The sequence below is a fragment of the Monodelphis domestica genome, chromosome 8, assembly GCF_027887165.1.
Source record: "Monodelphis domestica isolate mMonDom1 chromosome 8, mMonDom1.pri, whole genome shotgun sequence".
In the NCBI taxonomy this organism is placed as follows: Eukaryota; Metazoa; Chordata; class Mammalia; order Didelphimorphia; family Didelphidae; genus Monodelphis; species Monodelphis domestica.
Window position 1 is genome coordinate 118,128,492 of NC_077234.1, and position 20,043 is coordinate 118,148,534.

Genomic DNA, 20,043 nt, shown 5'->3' on the forward strand with positions numbered 1-20,043 from the left:
GGAGCTGGCAATTATCAAGGAGTTAGCCAATCAAAAGTTGATGAAAACATTTAGCTTTCATAATAAGACTATAAACACAATTGGAATTTATTCACTTAAGCAAACTCTCTGTGACCTCCAGAAAGTAATATTAAAGAAGCAAATATTTGGGTGAATTAGAGCAAATGTTCACAGACTTACAATGGGAGTAACTGGGATTTTGAAAGGCCTTGACCTACAAAGCCAAGCAGCAAGAACTAGAAAGAGAAGTTCCATTTCAAATGACGAAAAACAGTATAAAATATTTGGAGGTTTACCTGTCAAGAAGCATATTAACTAAATATCCAAGAACTATATTAACACAATTACAAAGCATTTTCCACAAAAAGACAGATCTAAATAACTGGAGAAATAGTAATTGCTCATGTGTAGACTAAGTGAATAGAATAAATATACTATATAAATTAAAATAAAAAATACTATATATTAATTTACTTATTCCGTGCCATACTAATCAAACTACCTATGAATGATTTTATAGAGCCAGGAAAAAGAAAATTTTTAAATTCATATGGAGGAAATAAAGGTTGATTGTCCAAGGAATCAATGAAAACAAATGAAGGAAGGCAGCCTAGTGGTACTAAATCTCAAAGGATATTACAGTGTTAATTATCATAACAATCTGGTACTGGATGAGAAACAGAGATGAAAGGGAAATAAAAAGGTCCCATATGTACAAAAATATTCAAAACAGCTTTTTAATGGCAGCAAAAATTGGAAACGGAAGGCATGCCCATCAATTGGGGAATGGTTAAACAAATTGTAGCATATGATTGTGATCAATTTTAAGAAATGACGAAATGGAAAGCTTCAGAAAAATCTGGGAAGACTTATATGAGCTGATGCAAAGTCAAGTTAGCAGGACTAGGAGAACATTATACTAAGTAATAACAATATTATAATGACAATTAACTCTGAATAACTTCGGTACTCTGAGATCCACAGTTCCAGAGTGCCCATAATGAAAAATGTTATCTATATAACAGAAAAAAAGAAGTAAATTCTGAATGCAGATTGAAACTATTTTCTTTCACTTAATTTTTCTTGCTTTTCTACTCTTTTCTCCATGTGATTAATGTGGAAAATTTTTATGATGTTCACAAAGGAAAAAACATTTTTATTTCCTGTAATGATTAATCATAATATATGTTCATATTACTGTGCATATGTATGTGCATGTCAAACATACAAACATGTCAAAGCACTAATGTGTTTACCTCAGCAAAAATATTGAGCAATTCAATTCAGTAGCTTTTATTATTCCCTGGAAATGCCCTGAGGCACTTATGTATTGATAACATCATTATTTTAAACTAAAAGTAAAACCTTCTTTGACATAGGCAGGGTAATGGTATATTGTACTGTCTTACTATTTTAGCATTATTGAGTGGTGGGTCCACAGCCTAAAAGTCTTCCTATCTAAACACTGCTTAAGAGTTCAGCAAGACAAAGTAGAGATAAAAATGTATTTATCAGTGAGGCAGAGAGGAAACTGGCAGTAAAAACAGAGCAATACATCCAATCGATCCTTAAATCTTAGCAATTTTATTTCTAAAATACCATTTGAATCCATCCCCATATCTTCACTCATAATAGAACTTCTCTAGTTCAGAACCTGGAAGAATGCAATAGCCTTCTAATGATTATCCTTCTGTTCAGTTCCTCTCCTCTAAAATCCATCTTACATACAGTTGCCAAACTGATAAAGCGTATGTCTGACTACATAATTCATTCTCCTATTCAGGAAGCTCCAGAGTCTCCCTAATGCTTCTGGGATCAAATACAAACTTCTGTTTGGTTTGGAAGTATCCTAAAGGCAATTTCTTCCTCTTATATTTCATTATAAATAGTAGTATTTATAGTTCTCCAAATGTGAAATCCCTTCACTGTAATGCCTATTATGATACCTTATTAAACAGAATAATTACAGTAAAGTAGATGATAAAGGACAGTAGGTAATCTCTTAATGACTATCAAAAGACAGAAATCCAGGAAGTTTCCAGAAAAAAAAAACAGGAGTGTAGGATTGAAAAAAAAATCAGAAACAATCAAAAAGACTCCTCTCGAAAAAATGCCTAACTAGTGGCCAACCAACTTTTGCTTTAACACCTCTAGGGAGGGAGCCCCAATTGTTTTATGATACAGCTCATTCCATTTTGGGGTAGCAGTAATTTTGAGGGAGATTATTCTTCTACTCATACCTAAATCTGCCTCTAATCCTTCCATTAATTGCTTCTACTGTAATTTTGCTCTATAATCCACATAGAGTTAATTTTTTTATTAAATAGATTAGGGGTCTACAATATGCAAACATTGAGTTGGATGACAGAAACACAGAGATGAAAATGAAACAATCTCCACTACTGAGTTAGGGGTGTATGAGGGGAATATAAAGAAACCTCCTAGGACAAGAAAATTTGAGAAGATAAACAATTAGGGAATCAGGGAAAAGTCTGGAAGAGACACAAGCTAAGTCTTGAAATGATCTGGGCATTCTAAGGAACAAAGGAAGTAAAGTCAGACTGGAAGGATCATGTACATCAATGATGCTGGAGTTAGAATTGGTTCTGCACATGAAGTTATCATGCTCCTTACTATGTCTCCTTCTCCTTGATAATATAAACAATAAAAACAATATAAAACATAAGCAACAACCCCCAGTCCTATTAATTGATCTCCACGTTCCATGATCTTAATGCTTTTCTCAACTTTTCAGTCACTCAGGCTTGCCATCTATGTGTCATACTTATTCTCTGTAACTCCCCATTTCCAATCATCAATCTTCTTACCCTACCACCCATCTTTCGATTATTTTATCTAGCTTCAAGCAGGCTCTGCTGTCCAGTGATTCTGGCTTCTTTGTGATTCCTCTCACAAGACATTCCACATGTCTTCACACTGACTGCCTCTAATGTCTAAACTGCTTTCACTGCTCCACTCTTCTTGGCTTCCCTGACTTCCTTCAAACCTCAGTTAAAACCCTAGCTTCTTCAAGAAGCTTTCCCCAAGCATCAGTAATATTATGCTTTATTAACTCCAGGATCAAACAAAAACTCTTCTTGGTTGGCTTTTATTCCTGGATATTTCCCTAACTTTTCAGTCTTTTTGCACCCATCACAGGGCTTGATAAGTAAATATTATGTGCTCAACAACTGTTTATTTGCCTATTGGATTAATCTTCAACTTCTCACTCTCTCATCCCCCAAATTTGCCAGCTCTCATTGTGACCCCCATTCCTTTCTCTCTACTAACATGACCACCAACCTAGCTCAAGATCCCATCATTTCCATCCCAACTATTGCAATACAGACCTCCTAACTGTTTTCTTTGCCTCATCTCTCCCTTCTCCAGTCCATCTACCTCAGAGATGCCAAAGTTATATTCCTGATCATAGGTCTGATCCTGTCACCACCCTGTTCAACAAAATAAAATGGTTCCCCTGTAGCTCTAGGACAAAATATAAATTCTTTTGCATTTTTAAAAAACCCTTACCTTCTGTCTTAGAATCAATATGAGATATCAGTTCCAAAGCAAAAGAGCAGTAAGGGCTGGCAATTGGGGATAAGAGACTTGCCCAGGGCCATACAAATAGGAAGTATTGACTGGCATTAAAAACCCATCATCATCTGACTATAGTTTATCTTTCTTGCTTTGTGATGTATACTGTCTTTTTTTTGCACTCCAGAACATAACCAAGTGGGATTTTTGGTTGTTCTTTATATGAGACAAACTATTTTCAGTCTCTGTTCCTTTGCAAAAGTTATCTTCCATGAGTAGAATGCATTCACACTCCAACTAGAATCCCCAGTTTTCTTTGAAGCTTATCTCAGTCATTAATTCCTATGTGGGACCTTTTCTGATCCTCTACTTCCATCTCATTGTATTAATTTGGTATATAGATTTTTTAGGCTGGTATTACCTTACGCCAAAGAAGGTAAGCTCCTAGAAGCCAGGATCTGTTTCCTTTATATTCTTTATATGTACCCAGTATAAAGTAGACATTTGCTGACTGAATAACATAACTATTCACCCTTTGCTTAAAGATCTTACTCTGAGAGCTAACTCAGTACCTCTGAGGTAGCCCAATGTTTTACTACAAAGCACTAAATATCACACAGGATTTGGATTTCCTTGCTCTAATCTCTAGGTGATTCTATGAGATTATAAACTGAAAAAAAATTCTCTTCTATCTAAAAGAAGACATTTCCATACTGGGAGTTTCCTTCACTGTTCAGCCAGTCAATCCACAAGTTAATCAAGAAACATTTATTATGTCCCTACTCTGTGCCAAGTACTGTGCTAAAAGTTTGAGATACAAGAAAATCAGTGTGATGAGATGAAATAAAAGATCTACTCCAAACAAATATGTCCCCAAATTTTGTTTGACATCAAACTCTCCATTCCACTTTTTACAGCTTATACCCTTTTCCCACTATTTCTTCCCTCTGGGTCCCAACAGAACAAATCTAATCTGTGATCCATGTAATAACTTTTTGAAAATTGAAGATAGCTATCATGTTGTCTGAAGCCTCTCTTTTCCAAGCTAAAAATTCCTAGTTTTTTTTCAACCAATCTTCAAATAGTATGGTGTGGAAGCCTTTCATTATTCTTATTGCTCACCTATAAATATTCTCTAAATGTTCATCTATCTAAAAGTGTTCATCATACAAAATATAAAATGCAAAATCATATAAAATAAAACACCATCTCTATCTCCTTAACCAAGTCGCTAACAAAAACCTCCCAAAACTTCATGTCTATTATGTTATAATTATTCTTTACTCAAGCTACCTATAAAGTTTCAATATTTTTAAAAAAATCTTTACCTCATCTACCCAAATTATTTCCATCCATCTCAGTTACAATGTTTTCCTCAACTGGTTCTCCATGAGTTTTAAACAATTAGACTTTGTTTCTGCCTTCCACATTTAAAAGGTATCTCATCTCAAGGAATCAAGGTGAATATAGAGCCAGGCTGAAGACAAGAGGTCCTGGGTTCAAATTTGACCTCAGACACTTCCTTGCTGTGTGACTGTGGGCAAGTCACTTATCCCAATTACCTGACCCTTACCACTCTTCTGCTTTGGTATTGATTCTAAGCCAAAAGATATTTTTTAAGTATCTCATCTCCATATGAGCTATCAATTCAACAGACTAAGAAACACAATCATGTCAAGGGAGTAGAGATGCTGGTGGCTCCACCCAAGCCCAGATTGTCAGAGAGACCAATAAAAAAATGGTGCAGAAGCCTAAGACAGAAGAAAAATTCAGAGTGGGAAGGGAACTTGGAGATCTTCTCTTCTAAAATCTTCATTTAACAAATGAGTAAATTTGAACTCCATAGTTGTAAAAAGATTTTCCAAGGCCATTGGGTAATAAATAGAAGAACCATGTTGTAAACCCAGTCCTTCTATCTCCAAAGCCAGTGTTCTTTCCATCATACTTTTCCTATTAAATTCAACTGAGAATGAGAAATTCATTTTTAGCCACTGCTAAGATGAAAGCCTTAATCCTGAGACAAGGAGTCAATTGATATTTCCAAATCTACCTTACAACTACTTCCCCTTAAAGCAGCTTTTGGTCTCCCCCCCACAAGAGCTCTAGAAAGCAGTTTAGAAACATTTCTATAGGCCAGTGATTCAATCTAATAATGTTGTTTCTGAACGAGGTTTATTGTTCTCTTCTTTTATTAAATATACAACGTCAAATCCCTATGAATTCCTCGTCCATATCCCAAGTCACTAAATAGGATATTCACATTTAATCAAACTAGGATCCCAAACTGGAGTACAATTAGAGAAAAGCACCTTGGGTTCAAGTTAACCTTGACCCAAGCTTGCTTTTTGCACTAGGGTATTTTTAACATGCAGGGTACAGGTAGTCTCTATGAATTGAAGATGTAGTACTTTGCATCTTATTCAACCAACAAGTACACAGATTAATAACTAATGTATTATTAATATGCATTTATTTCCTCTGCTGAATCTAGTTTTATAGAGGTTTGCATAATTAATGTAGTATTTTAATCGTGTTACAATAACAAAAGTCTCAGTCTCAAAGCACAACTGGGTTAGGAGCAGTCAACGATGTCTAGTGGGAAACATTTTCATGTCATCCATAAATAAGTAATTAGAAAGATAAACAAAAATTCATGTCAGTGGCATTATTAAGGTAAAAAGGGTTTTATGCAGTTATGTTAAAAATCAACATGCATCAGGAAAGGAGAAATCTGTTATCTTTCTAACAGAAAGACAGGATATTAGTGGGGAAACCATGACGGGATTTTTCATTGCTAAGTAGGCCTTACGAGTTTTCATGGGCCCACTGTTATTTCTAAAGTGTTGTTCACTCAATAATATGAGGGAAAAATTGACAACTAAAATGGTCAGCAGAAAAATGATAGAAGTGAGCAGAAGTCTCCTTACTTGGAAAATGGAGGTGTATATGCCCTGTGAGCATGGCATCATCTATAAACTAAATCTACTTTCCACCTTTTAGGAGAAGTTTTATGAGATATCCAAAGAGAGTTGTTTCTAGAGTGTGCATTCACAAGATTAAAAATCAAATTCAAGACTAATTTCATCAACAACATATCTGTGGAATACTATTTCAAGTAGTTTGTTGTTTTATTTTTAAAAGAATTTTTGCCTCTTTCATATTTGAGCTCATGTTTGAATAATCTTTTTTCTCCCTAAAATCAAAGCTTTATTAAATGATGTGGGCATTTCATACCCTTCCTCCAAAATCCGAGCACATTTTGCCATTTGCATCCAAATTTGGGGGTGAGTGGTGAGATTATATATATGATTATATATATGTATATATATACATATATATACTCTCTTTTTTCTCTCTCTCCCTGTCTCTATTATCTCTTTCCCTATCTCTAGCTATCTCTATCAATCTATCTATCTATATCTATCTATCTATATATATATATATATTATGTATATAAACCAATTATGAATAGTATTGACTAGATCTGCTGCCCACTGGTATCTCTTCTTGAATAATCTCATATGAGAACAGAAGTTCTCTTAACACATACACTGACTAGTAATTTCCAAAAAGACTTCACATTAGTGACTAAATTTGTCATCTAAAACATAAATAAAAACGTACACATTCCACACAACAATTTCCTCATTTCATCAGTGAAATATGCAAACTAATAGTCCATGCAAGGTTTTCTATATGTACCCCTTAGCAAAGTATTTTATCCGCTTCACAATAACAATGGAGTGTTATAAAAATAAATCTTTATAAGACTAATTATACCAACGTTGTATAATGAAGCCCCTTTTGCTCTAATGATGAGATGGGTTTAAACTTGTTAATCTTCCTAAATGAAGAGATTTTATCACAGCAGATATCACTATTGCTGGCAAATAAATGTGAACTTGAATTCTTAAGCTTTTAAAAATAGTTTAAATGCTTGTCTTTCATTCCTCCAAAACCAAAGTGTCTTTTGAAGCCATAAGACGTTCTATCTCTAAGCTTTGTTCTTTTCAATTGACAAACACTGGTTTTCCATGATGCTGCCCTCCTGCTACATACTCGTCTTTTCCTCCCACAACATGAGCCAACATGGGCTTTTCCTCATTTCTTTTGGATCATCAGAAGCATCATAGACATTTTCATCACTGATGCCAAGAGTACTGGGAATTTGTTAGTTTACTTTTCTTCCTCTGTTGCCTGGTTGGCTGCTTTTGTAGCAACAGAATAAAAAGAGGATCATGCATGAAATACAGCTATTATTTATGAGAGAATGGCTGGTTTTAAAGCAAGATAGATGCTTAGTATTCCAAGGATATTTCCCCACCAGATTGTAACAGTTCTGAAGGAGGTTAAATTGCCAGCCAAAACTGTCAAAAATTCCTCTTGATGTAGCACCAGAATGGCATGATCAGCCTGAAAAGCCGATCTATGCAATTGCTGAGCTCTGCAATCACTTGCTGCAGATACACAGAGATAAGTTGGAAGGAGTTTTTGGTGTGTTACATAGTTTTGTTTTGGTTTTGGCTTCTCCTCTCTAGACTTACAAGGAACAATAACGTTTGCTTTTATGATTCCTATGTGCTACTTATAGCAAATGTTATGCATGAGGTCTCCAGTGTTTGGGAGAGAAATCACTGCAAGTCATTGTCTTTTTGGATCACAAAGCATTTTGCTATTTGGGGATTAGCTTCCCTTCCCTCTTCGGCTAGGTCCCGGATTAGGAAGACTCATTTTGTGCTCCTAAAAGATCACAAGCATATTCGATTTTTTCACATCTTCCCCTATCCCAAGCTCAGTGAAAATACAGGCTATGGGAGAGCTCTGCTTAGCCGAGATCACGACTAAAGGGGTAGTGACTCAGTACTCAGAGTAAGGTAGACCCGTCTTCTCCTCGGAGACTTACTAGCTGTCCTAGTGACCTAGGCAAGCCACTTAATTTTGGTTACCTCCGTTTCTTCATCGGTAAAATGAGCCAGAGAAAGAAAGAGCAAAGCACTCCTGTGTCTTTGCCAAGAAAACCCCAAATATGGTCGCAAAGAGTCAGACTCGATTAAACAATAATTCTCTTCTGATTCCAATTTTTACACACCCTGCCAGTCTTCTTCCTCTTCTTCCAAACCTCTCAATTGCCCTCCTGTTTCCAAAAGCAAGTCTAAGAGCAGAAGGGGAGGTAGGGGAGAATGTGTAAGATATTGTCCCTTTATCTCTTCACCCTAATACAACTCCGAGAACCAGCTGAATGCCTCTTCTATGGAGCTGCATTCTTTAAACCTATTTTAACCAAAGCACAATAGAGCCAGAAGAGTCCTTAGTGAGTATCTAGTTCAATAGTTGAATCATTTTACAAATTCGGACACTGAGGCTCAAAATGGTTAAGTGACTTGATCAAGGTGACACAACCAGTTAGTGTCTAAGAGGAGAGATAAAACATGCCTCTATTTAAACTTACTCTGTACTATAGAGTTAGCCTTCTAGTCTCATTAATGCTCAGAGAATATTGCAAAGAAAAGAACAGGAGTAGTACTGAAATAATTATGTCAAACAGAGAAACAAGACATAGATTAAGGAACAAAGCCAGCAAGAGAAGTCAGTTGCTTTGACTTTTTTAGCCATCTAATGGATGCCTTAAAACATATTCAGATTTCGAGTGTCACCATTTATTCATTTAACAACCATTCCTTGAGCATTTAAAAGGCCCTATCATTTCACTGAAAATAAAATTGCAAAGAAGCCAATTATTTTTAATATATCTGTAAAACTTGCATTAATAAAACTGAATTTAAAGCAGAGAGACCATGTTCTGTGCAGATGAGGAAAACAAAGAGGATAGATAAAAATATGGGGTTAGGTAATATTGCACTAGAGGTGAGATGACTTACAATTTACCAAAAGATATGGACATTTTTTAAATTTCCTTTTTTGATATCATGTGTCTTAGGTTTCTCAACTTTGGATACAGTACATTGAGAAATGTTATTTTTCTTTAAATAAATTTATATTTGCTTCTGCATAAATATAATCTCTTTTATCTAAATTCTTCCTTTTTTCAGTTTCACTTTCATTGTACTCTTCTAATTAGTTTACCTATTTTTCTAAGGGTTTCTTGTTGCTTTCTCCAGTTCTTCTTCCTCATGGCCCCCTAAACTTTAAACCAGATACGCTAAGTATTTAATCTAAGGTATTTTATCTTATTTCTCTATATAATATCATTTCACACAATTTTGACTATCAACCTCTGTATAGATGTCCAAATTTCTTTCTACCACCATCAGAATATGCTATCAAAACTTCTAATTCAATCTGTATAAATCAAGACAACCTCTTTCTCTAAACACAGCATCAATTCTGCTTTCACATTTATAAAATAATATTATTGTAGAATATATTAGCATATGTCAATACTTTTATTCAACTACAAAAAGCACCCATAGAAAAGTTTATCATATGTAAAGGATTAATAGAACAACAATTTGATCTTCTGGTTTCTATCTGAACTCCATTGAAAAATGAGAGTTCATGTAAAAAGAACTTTCATTAAAAAAAAAGATAAGCACAGTAGAATCAGTGGGCCCATGGACATTATAGGTGACAGACAAAAATATATTACAAACAAATGTCAAATAAAGAGTCTGAATCATATGGATCTTATTTATAAAATGGGACAGCAGGGTTAAGAGGACAATTTAAGATCAGGTCATCACAACCATAAATTACAGAAGGGTCATTCTTAAGGAGTTTGGATTTATTAAGCAATGAAGGAAATGTTGTGAGCTGTGCAAAACATCTCTGCAGTTTGCAAAAATTTAGCACCTACCATATCCCCTGCAAGACACAAGGTGGTGGGCAGAATTATATACCAAATTACAGATAAAAAGGACAGAACTCAAAAATTTTTGAAAATTCACCAAACATTCTCTTGGATCCAGTGAATTATCATAGCCATAGCTCTTGATCTTAATTGTTAGGATAAAACACTGATCTATAAAAATTTGGGATCAATATTATAAATTGATGTTGCCATAGCAAATACTCAGAGACTCTAAACTACACTGCAAATTATATATATATATATATATATATGTATATATATATATATATATACATATATATATATATATATATATATATATATATATATATATAAATCTAGGGAAACAACCTAAAGCCATGTGAGAAAACAAAAAGCTGCATATCATCCCAGTGCTCCTGTCTACTACTGGGGTTATCTCCAAGATGCTTTCCCCTAGAGCCACAAAAAGATAAACTTACATCCCAATGCTTTTTACTCAATAACAAAAGAGTTATTTTTATTTACCTGTGCAACTGCATGCAGAATATTAACAAAAATAAAAAAATAATAGAAGGCTGTCAATTTGTCCAAGGGCATTTCTACCTGAATCTTATCAAAAAGATAAGACTGAAATAAGAATGATGATAATTGACATTTATGTTGCCCTTTAATATTCACCAAGTGTTTTATACTTGTGATCTCATTTAAGCCTCACAATAACCCTGAAAGTAAGTGATCTCATCAATTTGGGAATTATTCATAACTATTCAGTAAGGAACCTGATTCTCAGAAAGATGAAGTTACTATTCTAAGGTCACTTAACTAGCAAAAGCCAGAAATAAAATTTAAACCTATGTTGTCATTAGCAGACTCTCAGTGTCTTAGGAGCCTTCATGTGTACTCACTGCCTGATAGCCCTTCATCTAGTCAACTGATGAGAGAGTTTATCTAAGCATCCATAGTATAGTAGAATTTATGAAGCTGGGGAAAGACTCCTGTTTGAGGACATAAAAGGGGTCCTTTTCTAATTCTGGTACCCCTCCCCATGTCAGTCATTATTATGTCTCAAAACTCCAGAGGCACTCTCTTAATTATGATTCTGCATACGTATATCCACTTCTTTCAGTACCCTTCTTGCTAATATCAACTAATCTGGGCAAATCCATTACTGAATGCTTGATGATAGTTCAGTGTGACCATCTACCAATAATTATGTTTTCCTGATTTTCCTAGGTGTTAAAATTCTTTCTCCCCTCAAATTATTTTGTATTTGCTTCTCTGTGTCTGTTATATCTTATCAGTAGAATGGAAGCAACTTGAGGTCACTAGCTCTCTTGTGTATTTCTTTGTCACCATAGTGTTTAGGGCTGTATTTTGTCCACAGTAGATAATTGATATTTATTCAATGGAATTTTTAATATTGGACATAACCCCAAAGTAATGAGTAAAGTGATCATTCCTGATGCCCAGCCAAGGCACTGGGGGTGAGAGACCTTTTAAGTATCTGCTGTATCATCCTAATTCTATTCACATGTAAAGGGAGTGATGGAAGCATTCAGGAAATTCTAAGGAAAAATGTCAACAATTCAATATATGTGATAGTTGAAACATTTTCAACTCACTGTTATTATGGTCTTATAGATTGTCAGAAGGAAAAATCACAACATAAAACTAATCAAAGTGAATCAAAATCTTAAATACCATCTATTGGCTCAGAATAAATTTATTTTCATAGAGTAAAATAGTGCATCTACAAAGTAGTTAGTTAGTGCCCTTACAGATTGCTTAATATATCTTCTATTGCATCAGGAATAATTCTTTCCCCCTATATTTGCTGTCAAGCATAAGGATGTTTATCTTTTTTATTCTTTAGCATTTTCAGAATTTCAATTTACTTTTTTTCATCCCCTGCTTCAAGTTTTAATTAGCTTCACTGCTTGTATATATGGTAGTGGATATGAAATGATTCAGTTTCTACTTCTTTTCCCCCCTCTTGCTGTTATCTGCAATTTTCCACTATATTCATCCTCAAATGAATTCCTTAACTCTCAACATATTTGAAACATAAGTATTTATTTAAATTGTAAAACATTCTCTTCAGTGGAACATATATCTATGTTATATATGTTGCTTATTAAAACAACTAACAGCCTGAAATTGCATTTTAATATAAAACTGCTGAATTAGCCACAAAATATTTATGCAGAATACAAAATGCTATGATAGTACAGAGTTTCAGTTAAAATGTAAGCCTATACTATCAGAAATTATAGAAGTTAAAGTTTGCAATCCCCAGGGTTATGTTTTCCTACATATTTTAATTACTAAAACACTAATCTAGCCCTATTGACATTAAGAGAAAAAGATGACAGTTGTTGATGAAAGTCACAACTTTTTAATCCTCTTTGTTTATTTGGGCTCATCTTCATCTTTCCATTATTTCTTCTTCCTCCAATGGTGAAATGGCTGGTGATTGATATCTGTTCATTAAAACACACTGGAGGATATTCCTGTAAAGCCAAAAACTTGGGGAAAGGGCCAGTTAGGGGAGAAAAAGATGTTGAAAGGTCATAAATTCAAATATCTTGAGCTCAATGTTTCTTCCAAATTGTTTCCAGAACACTAGATATACTGCCAATTTGAGCCATTTCCATCAAGGCCCAACATTAGCCTTACATAAGATATTTTTAAAATATCTAAATTTCCTTCTCTTAGTATCTCAAAGGAGAGTAATTTCATTGGTTTAGCCTCTTCTCCACTGAAGCAATGGAGAATGTCTTAGTAGACAGATTTCATCCACTTCTATAGTCAAAGAATCATTATTCATCAATCAGCCTTAAAATGACAGGCTTCAATATGTTTACAAGGATTGATCTTTAGACAAAAGTCTTCAGATTCTTTGCAAAGTCCATATGCTAAGCCTTTCTGGGTGTTTAATAAAGATAATTCTCTTGGAACAAGAGGGTTATTTTCTTCAATATATATGATACTTCTGTAATAATACCTTTGTAATCCATTAAATTTCAATGTGGAAAATTGTCCTTTTTCCTGAAGGTTGTTCAATCAAATAACCCACAAGATCCAGAAAATGTCTAATTAAGTACCCCCTTCATCTATGTTATGAGTTAGTCCCTAAATAAAGAGGATATAATTAATTAAAGGTTTATCACTTACTGTGATACTTGATATTTTCAAATGGATTTATAATTATATACATATATATATATATATACACTCTGATGGCTAAATTTATTGTTAGGAAAAGATGCTAGATACATTTTAATTGATCACATAGGGAAATTAAATACTATACAAGATTATGGGGTTTAGTTTCTAAATTGCTATTGACATTACTAATATACAATGAAATTATATGTATATATTATATAAAATATATATCCATGAGTAAGCTTTACTTTTTAAATTTTGGGGGAAATAACAAGTTTTGAGGAATACTACATGTGTTCTTTATGGTTTTCATTACGAAACTTTTGGGTTATTAATGTTCACAGCAGGGGACTCACTGCTTCCTTGGCCAATAAAATGTTTCCAAAAAATTAAGGGGTTTTCTAAAGATGTCACACAAATCTAATCAAAATAATTTATTAGTTGTGAGCGCTTTGCTTTGAACCTATTAGTCACATAGTTCTTTAGTATTGCCACATTCTCCAATCTGTGGAAAACATATGCCTTTATTTTGTTAAGCAATGCTTTCCAAGGTTCTTAACTTTACATCTGTGTATGTGTTCCCATTTCTCTTCTAGCTCTGTTCCTGACTTTCTGAACCATCCCTCAGCTGCATTTATTCCCAATCTTTTCAGAGCCTAAAGTCACTTTCCCCTGAAAAATCTAACCATCCCTTGAGGCCTTTTCCTGACAGAATATCCCTCTACCAGACTGAACCCCTTCTACAATTATTAAGTTCCTCTCAGGGTCTCCATTTTGGGGAAAGGTCTACACTGGCCAACCTCCATTTCCATCTTCACTCCACTTTTCTAACTTTTCAGAATTTCCTTTCTCATTTTTCAATATGACCTAGAATATCACTCAACCTTTTCCCATTGCTGAGTCTATCTATGTTATGGAACGGTTCAGTTTGGCACTTTTCATTCATTTCTCAGCTCCTTTGTGTATATTTTCTTCCCCCATTAGAATGTAAGTTTACCCTTTTTCCATGTATCCTCAGAACTTAGCATGTGGTTTGGCATATACTAAGTGGCTGCTAATAAAATGGTCACTATCTTATCCTACCTTCATTTAAAAAAAAATCCGATAGCTATTTCACTATAATTACCTTCCTTAGAATTTCATGTGTTTTCCTTTATGCATTTAAAAATGTAATTCTGAGAATGGGTACCTTTGTTTCATGAGGCTGCCAAAGGAGCCCTGCAATTGTAGGCATGTGTGGGCACACAAACACACAAAATACATGATGCAAAAAGGCAAAAACACTAGGTTTTAGAAATGATATTCTCTTTCTCAGTAAACATCAGTGGAATTTAGTATCTATGTGACTGAGTTCATAAGTACATGGACATTCACACCCAAGCATCACACATGTGCACAGGCAGCTAGGAATATGTGGTAGAAAAAAAAGAAGAAAGCAAAAAGAACCAAAAAACCTTGTTTTAAGGGGCTACAGAGATTTGATCTGTTACAACCCTAATAATTCTTTCCCTGTAGTTTATTTTCCTTTACTGAGGAGACGTATTCGGTGTCTAATGCCATGAATCCATTTTGTGAAGGTAGCACACCTTGTCTGCTTGAGTTGTCATTGATATGGAACTAAACCAAATGATTTCTACCCTGTGTTACTCCAGTTTATTTCACATAAACAGAGTATGAGGAATATTCTATGAGCCAGAGCTCTTACTCCCAAACAACTCTTTTCAGTTTTATTGCATACTTAGGATTTTGTTGCAGTGAACTAATAGTATAGGCAATAAGAATCAGAGTATAATATGCATTTCTGAGGTACTGTATATTATCAGATTCACTTATTGATTATTAGGTTCACTATCCATTTAGGTGGACTACTAAGAAGCTCCGTAAAAGAAAAAAATCCATACTAACTTCTATACAAACCAGTTTTTTTAAATCAATTTCTAACAATGCAACAGTACAAAAGCCACCTTGGTAAGAATAGACTTTTTTGGACCTTCTCAAAGAAAAATGTCTTTTGTCACCATTTTTAAATGAAATTCACTGTAAAACACTAGTTTTTATGAATTTTCAGCTTAAACTAGCCATTGAGAAGGAGCAAAAATTGTTTTTTCATGGCCTTCTTCCAAAAAAAAATCCAAATTAAGACTCTGTCAGGCAGAACCTCTGAGGCTCTCATCCAATCAAAAACACTTAGAGAGCGGGTCTTCAGCCAAGATTATTCCTACTATATCTCTGAAAATGAGCATCCTCAGTTTCTGTCTGCTCAGTAGGAAAGTAGTACAGGGATCAAGTTCCTGACAAAAAGGGGAAAAGGTTGTGTTGCAGCCCTGCTGGGTTGTCTGTAGACCTGGCACTGACCATAGCACAATGCAGCCATTGTCAGGAATATGTTGAGTTGTCCCTTTCTTGTCCCAGCTAATAAGGTATTATGGATATGGTGCTGGTGGGAAGATAGAGAATGGGTCATAGAAAACACATAGTATGAAAGTAGCGAGGCTGTAGGGAAGAATTAAGGACCAATTCAGGGCTATTCATGACATATAGGAAGCACTAATGGGCAAAGGCATTAGGTTTTCCACAAATGCACAGGAAACCTAAAAACTGTGCTCTCTATAACCCACCCTGGACCTTCTGTAGAGCAAGCAAGGGAGGATCAGAAACACAAGAATCAAATACAAATCTAGAACCAAAGAAACTTGGTTTAAAATTTCACTTTTGGGATTATACTGTAGCAGCAGTGAATACAGTGCCTGAAGTCAAGAAGTCTTCTTCCCCCAATTCAAATCTAGCCTCAGATATTTAGCAGAGTGACCCTGAGCAGGTCATTTAACTCTGTTTGCCTCAGTTTTCTCATCTGTAAAAATGAACTGGAGAAGGATATGGCAAATCACTCCAGTAGCTTTGCCAAGATAACCCCAAATGGGATCAGGAAAAGTCAGATGACTGAAATGACCAAACAACAACAAAAAATCTGATTACATATTAGCTGTGTGGCCATGGAAAGCATCCACTCTCTCTATAGTTCAATTTCCTCATCTGCAAAATAAAAAGAGTAAATAGAATGTTCCTTTTAGTAGCAGATCTAGGATCCAATGAATCACATACAGGAATCCTTCAGTGGATTCTCACTCATTTTCTTCATAATCTCATTCCAGGTATTTCCAAGTCCGTTATAAATTGTTTCCCTATTGCTCTATTGTCTAAGTTTTCCTACTTGTCACTCCTCACACTAAACATTCTATATCTTCATATTTCCTTCAAGGCTTATTATAAATTCAATTTTCCACATTCCCTCAGAAATTAACTTGAATTTACTTTGTATTTTGTGTATGCTTATATGCATACATGTCATATCCATCTTTAACATGAGTCCTTGAAAATAAGGGGTTTTTATGGGGGAGGGGTCTTTCTATTCTCATCACATAGCAGAGTAAAGAGAACATAAAAGGTACTTAATAAATGTTTCTTGACTGACTAAATGATTCTCACTTCCTTCCCCATGAACTCTTACTCTTGCTTTTGTCTAGTTTTAGCACCAATTTCCTCTTGAATATGCCACCATTTTCTGTCCCTGCATATCTATTGAATACTAATAGCTTTAAAAAACAAAGACAATTTACATTCATTTAATGTTTACAAAAATGTCCTTCACAACAATCCAGTGAAGTAGGTGGATATTATCAGATGTATTTTTTAGGTAAAGCATCTGTAGAGGATAAAAGACTTGCCAAAGGATACACAAGTGGCACTTGTGGCTTAAAATGAAGACAAGAACTCAGGTCAATGGAACCCTTCCTATATAATCATACAACCTTTCCCTTAGGAGGCCATTCTCTAGCCTGGAAGAGATCATCATCACGTATTCTCCTCCTAATGATTTTCTTGAAACTAAATATAAAGCAGGAAAACACATTTTTCTTTACACACCAAAGTGTCTACTCAAATCTCAAGTCTGCTATCCAATGTTTGAGCCCACATAAATTCCAAGAGTCCAGTCTCTTAAAACTCCAACTATTTGTCATCATTGATTTTCCAGCAAGAAATTTATGCCTGGTGCATTGACCTCACCATTTAAAGAAATTATTATTAATGTCTGAGTTTTAGAATACTTTATTCCTGCTGAAGGCAGCCTGATACTTTTTGACTGGAAATTATCTTCCATTAAATGCTAACCAAACAATAATTTGGGTCAATATTTTCTAAATGTGGCAGAATGAAGAAATAATAATAAATTTCTTAGGAAAGGAAAAAGTAAACAATTAGCTGTCAAGAGGGTAAATCAAGCTGTCTACACAAATGACAGTAAAATTGCAAAACGTTATATATTCCCTCTAGCATGCGTGCTTTGTTTTTAAAACAAGAGGGATGTTTCCTGAGAGAAAAAGTGATCTTCAAAATAATTTTTCTGGTGTTTAGCACCTCCATTCAAGCATCAGTAGCAAGAGAGGGCAGTGTTATTTTTGTGACTCTATCAGGTCTTATAGTCACTGCAATTACTCATGAAGTAAGAAACACAGCTGTGTACAAGAAGCGCCTGTGATTTTCTAAGATCTATTTACAATAATGTAAATCCCTTTGGATCTAGTGCCCTTTGACTTATTTATGTCACCCACTCTCACCTATATATGGGGAGGTAATGATCATTACCAAGATTGGTCCAGGATTTTGAATAGTTTCCCAAAAAATGGGGGAAAAAGTAGCGACATCCTGTCTCATAAGGGGAAATATTTAGCCCTATTCTCCCAAAAGAGAGAGCCAGAAAGTAACATAAACCAGTCACTATAGTTCAACATGGCAAATTAATGGTCAAGAGAGTCATTAACTACAAAGTACTAGCACATGTGTCATCAGGCCATATCAAATGGTACTATAGTACCAATGGCTCAGATTTAACTTCAAGTTTAATATGGAATATTATATGCGGTGTAGAAAAATCCATGCCTATGAATATGTTGCCTGGGATCCTGTGTGTCATCTCAGAAAAGGCTACAACTGAAAAGAGGCTAAACACTATTTCATTAAAAATAATTTCAAAATGAATCAAGCCTTATAGGTTATAGTCTATCAGAAGAGAAAATCATTTTTCATCACCTGATCTCTAAATTGCTTTTTCATGGTAAAAAGATACACGGTATTTCCTCAGCCTAAAGCAATCCTAACAAATGATATAAGTAGGTTATTAATGTTAGGGCAGTTTGTTCAAGCACCTATAACCCATATATTTTTGTAATCATTCCACCCCTTGAATGTACTCTCACAAAATGAATTTTTGAGAAGAAAACATAAGTGGCATTATAATTAATTGGAAAGAGTGATAGATTTATAGTCTATGTGATCCTAAGCATGTCTCTCAATTTGAGTAAGTCTCTGAATTTCAATTTATTCATTCATCTAGTCCAGAAGTTACAAAAGAACTCTAAGGTTCTTTCCCATTCTAAATCTATAACTTCATAATATATTCTTTACTATGGAATAACCCATACCCACACTTTGGTGCTCAGCCACTATAATAGCAACACCCAACCTAAACCTCTGAGACCCTGATAAGACTAGCATTATCACAAACAATGGAATTCTAGTTGGTGTAAGATTGAAATTAATGTCCAATACTTCAAATATTATTTTTATGAAATTTATTATCTGACAAAATAGAACCCCATGACTAAGTGTTTCTGTCTGCTCAAAAATCCCCCTCCCAAAGCCACAACAGGAAGAAAAGGGGTGAGAGAAGGAACTATACCCAATTTATATCCTGTCTACTTCAGCACCTAACAAGTGAAGTGAGTGGGGTTCTGGAAATCGTAGTTTTGCTGGGTAAATTAGATTTTAGGGTAACAGATTCTAATTACACATTAGTCAAACCCAGTTTGCTGAAAATAAAAGGTGGGCTACTTACCAATTCTTAATATGGCTTCAACTGATTTTTATCAATCTAGTGTAGACTCTGTTCTGAGGTCTATTATTTCTAATGATAACAATAGAATCATTAAGGGAAGAGATTGTGGTTCAAAAGTGGAGCAATTATGCCAAAACTTTATTACTCCATAAGTCCCAGGTCTCATTCCCTCTTTCCATCTATTTCAAGAGCAAAATATTTAATTACAATGTGAGAAATATACAAGTGAAAAAGGTAGCATACTTCTTAAATTATACCTTTCGTATTATTTATTATTTTTAGTTTTGACATCAGAAGTGGGAAACCTATACTTTGTAACCTCAAGATATTTTTAAAGCAATTAAGACAAACTGATGCAATAGCAAAAGAAAATTCTTACTAAAAGGAAGTAGTATAGTGGATAGAAAATTATCCTCAAATTCAGGAAGACTTGAGTTTCTGTTACATCTTGATTACATGGCCCTGGGCAAATTACTTAACCACTCAGTGCCTAGGCAACTCTCTAGGACAAAAAATGGCAGAGAAGGAACTAACGTGCATTGGTAGTCAATGTCAATGAAATCACAAGTCTACTATCCTATCCTATCCTATCCTATCCTATCCTATCCTATCCTACAGAAAAGCCTATGAGGAAGCAAATAAGAAAGAAGAAAAA

At 34.6% G+C, this 20,043-nt stretch overlaps 1 protein-coding gene across 6 annotated transcripts in view; it reads right to left on the reverse strand.

Annotated features, from left to right (window-relative positions):
* PCDH9 (protocadherin 9) overlaps window positions 1–20,043 on the reverse strand; it is a 1,086,222-nt gene that overhangs the window by 918,313 nt on the left and 147,866 nt on the right. The window lies entirely within an intron of this gene.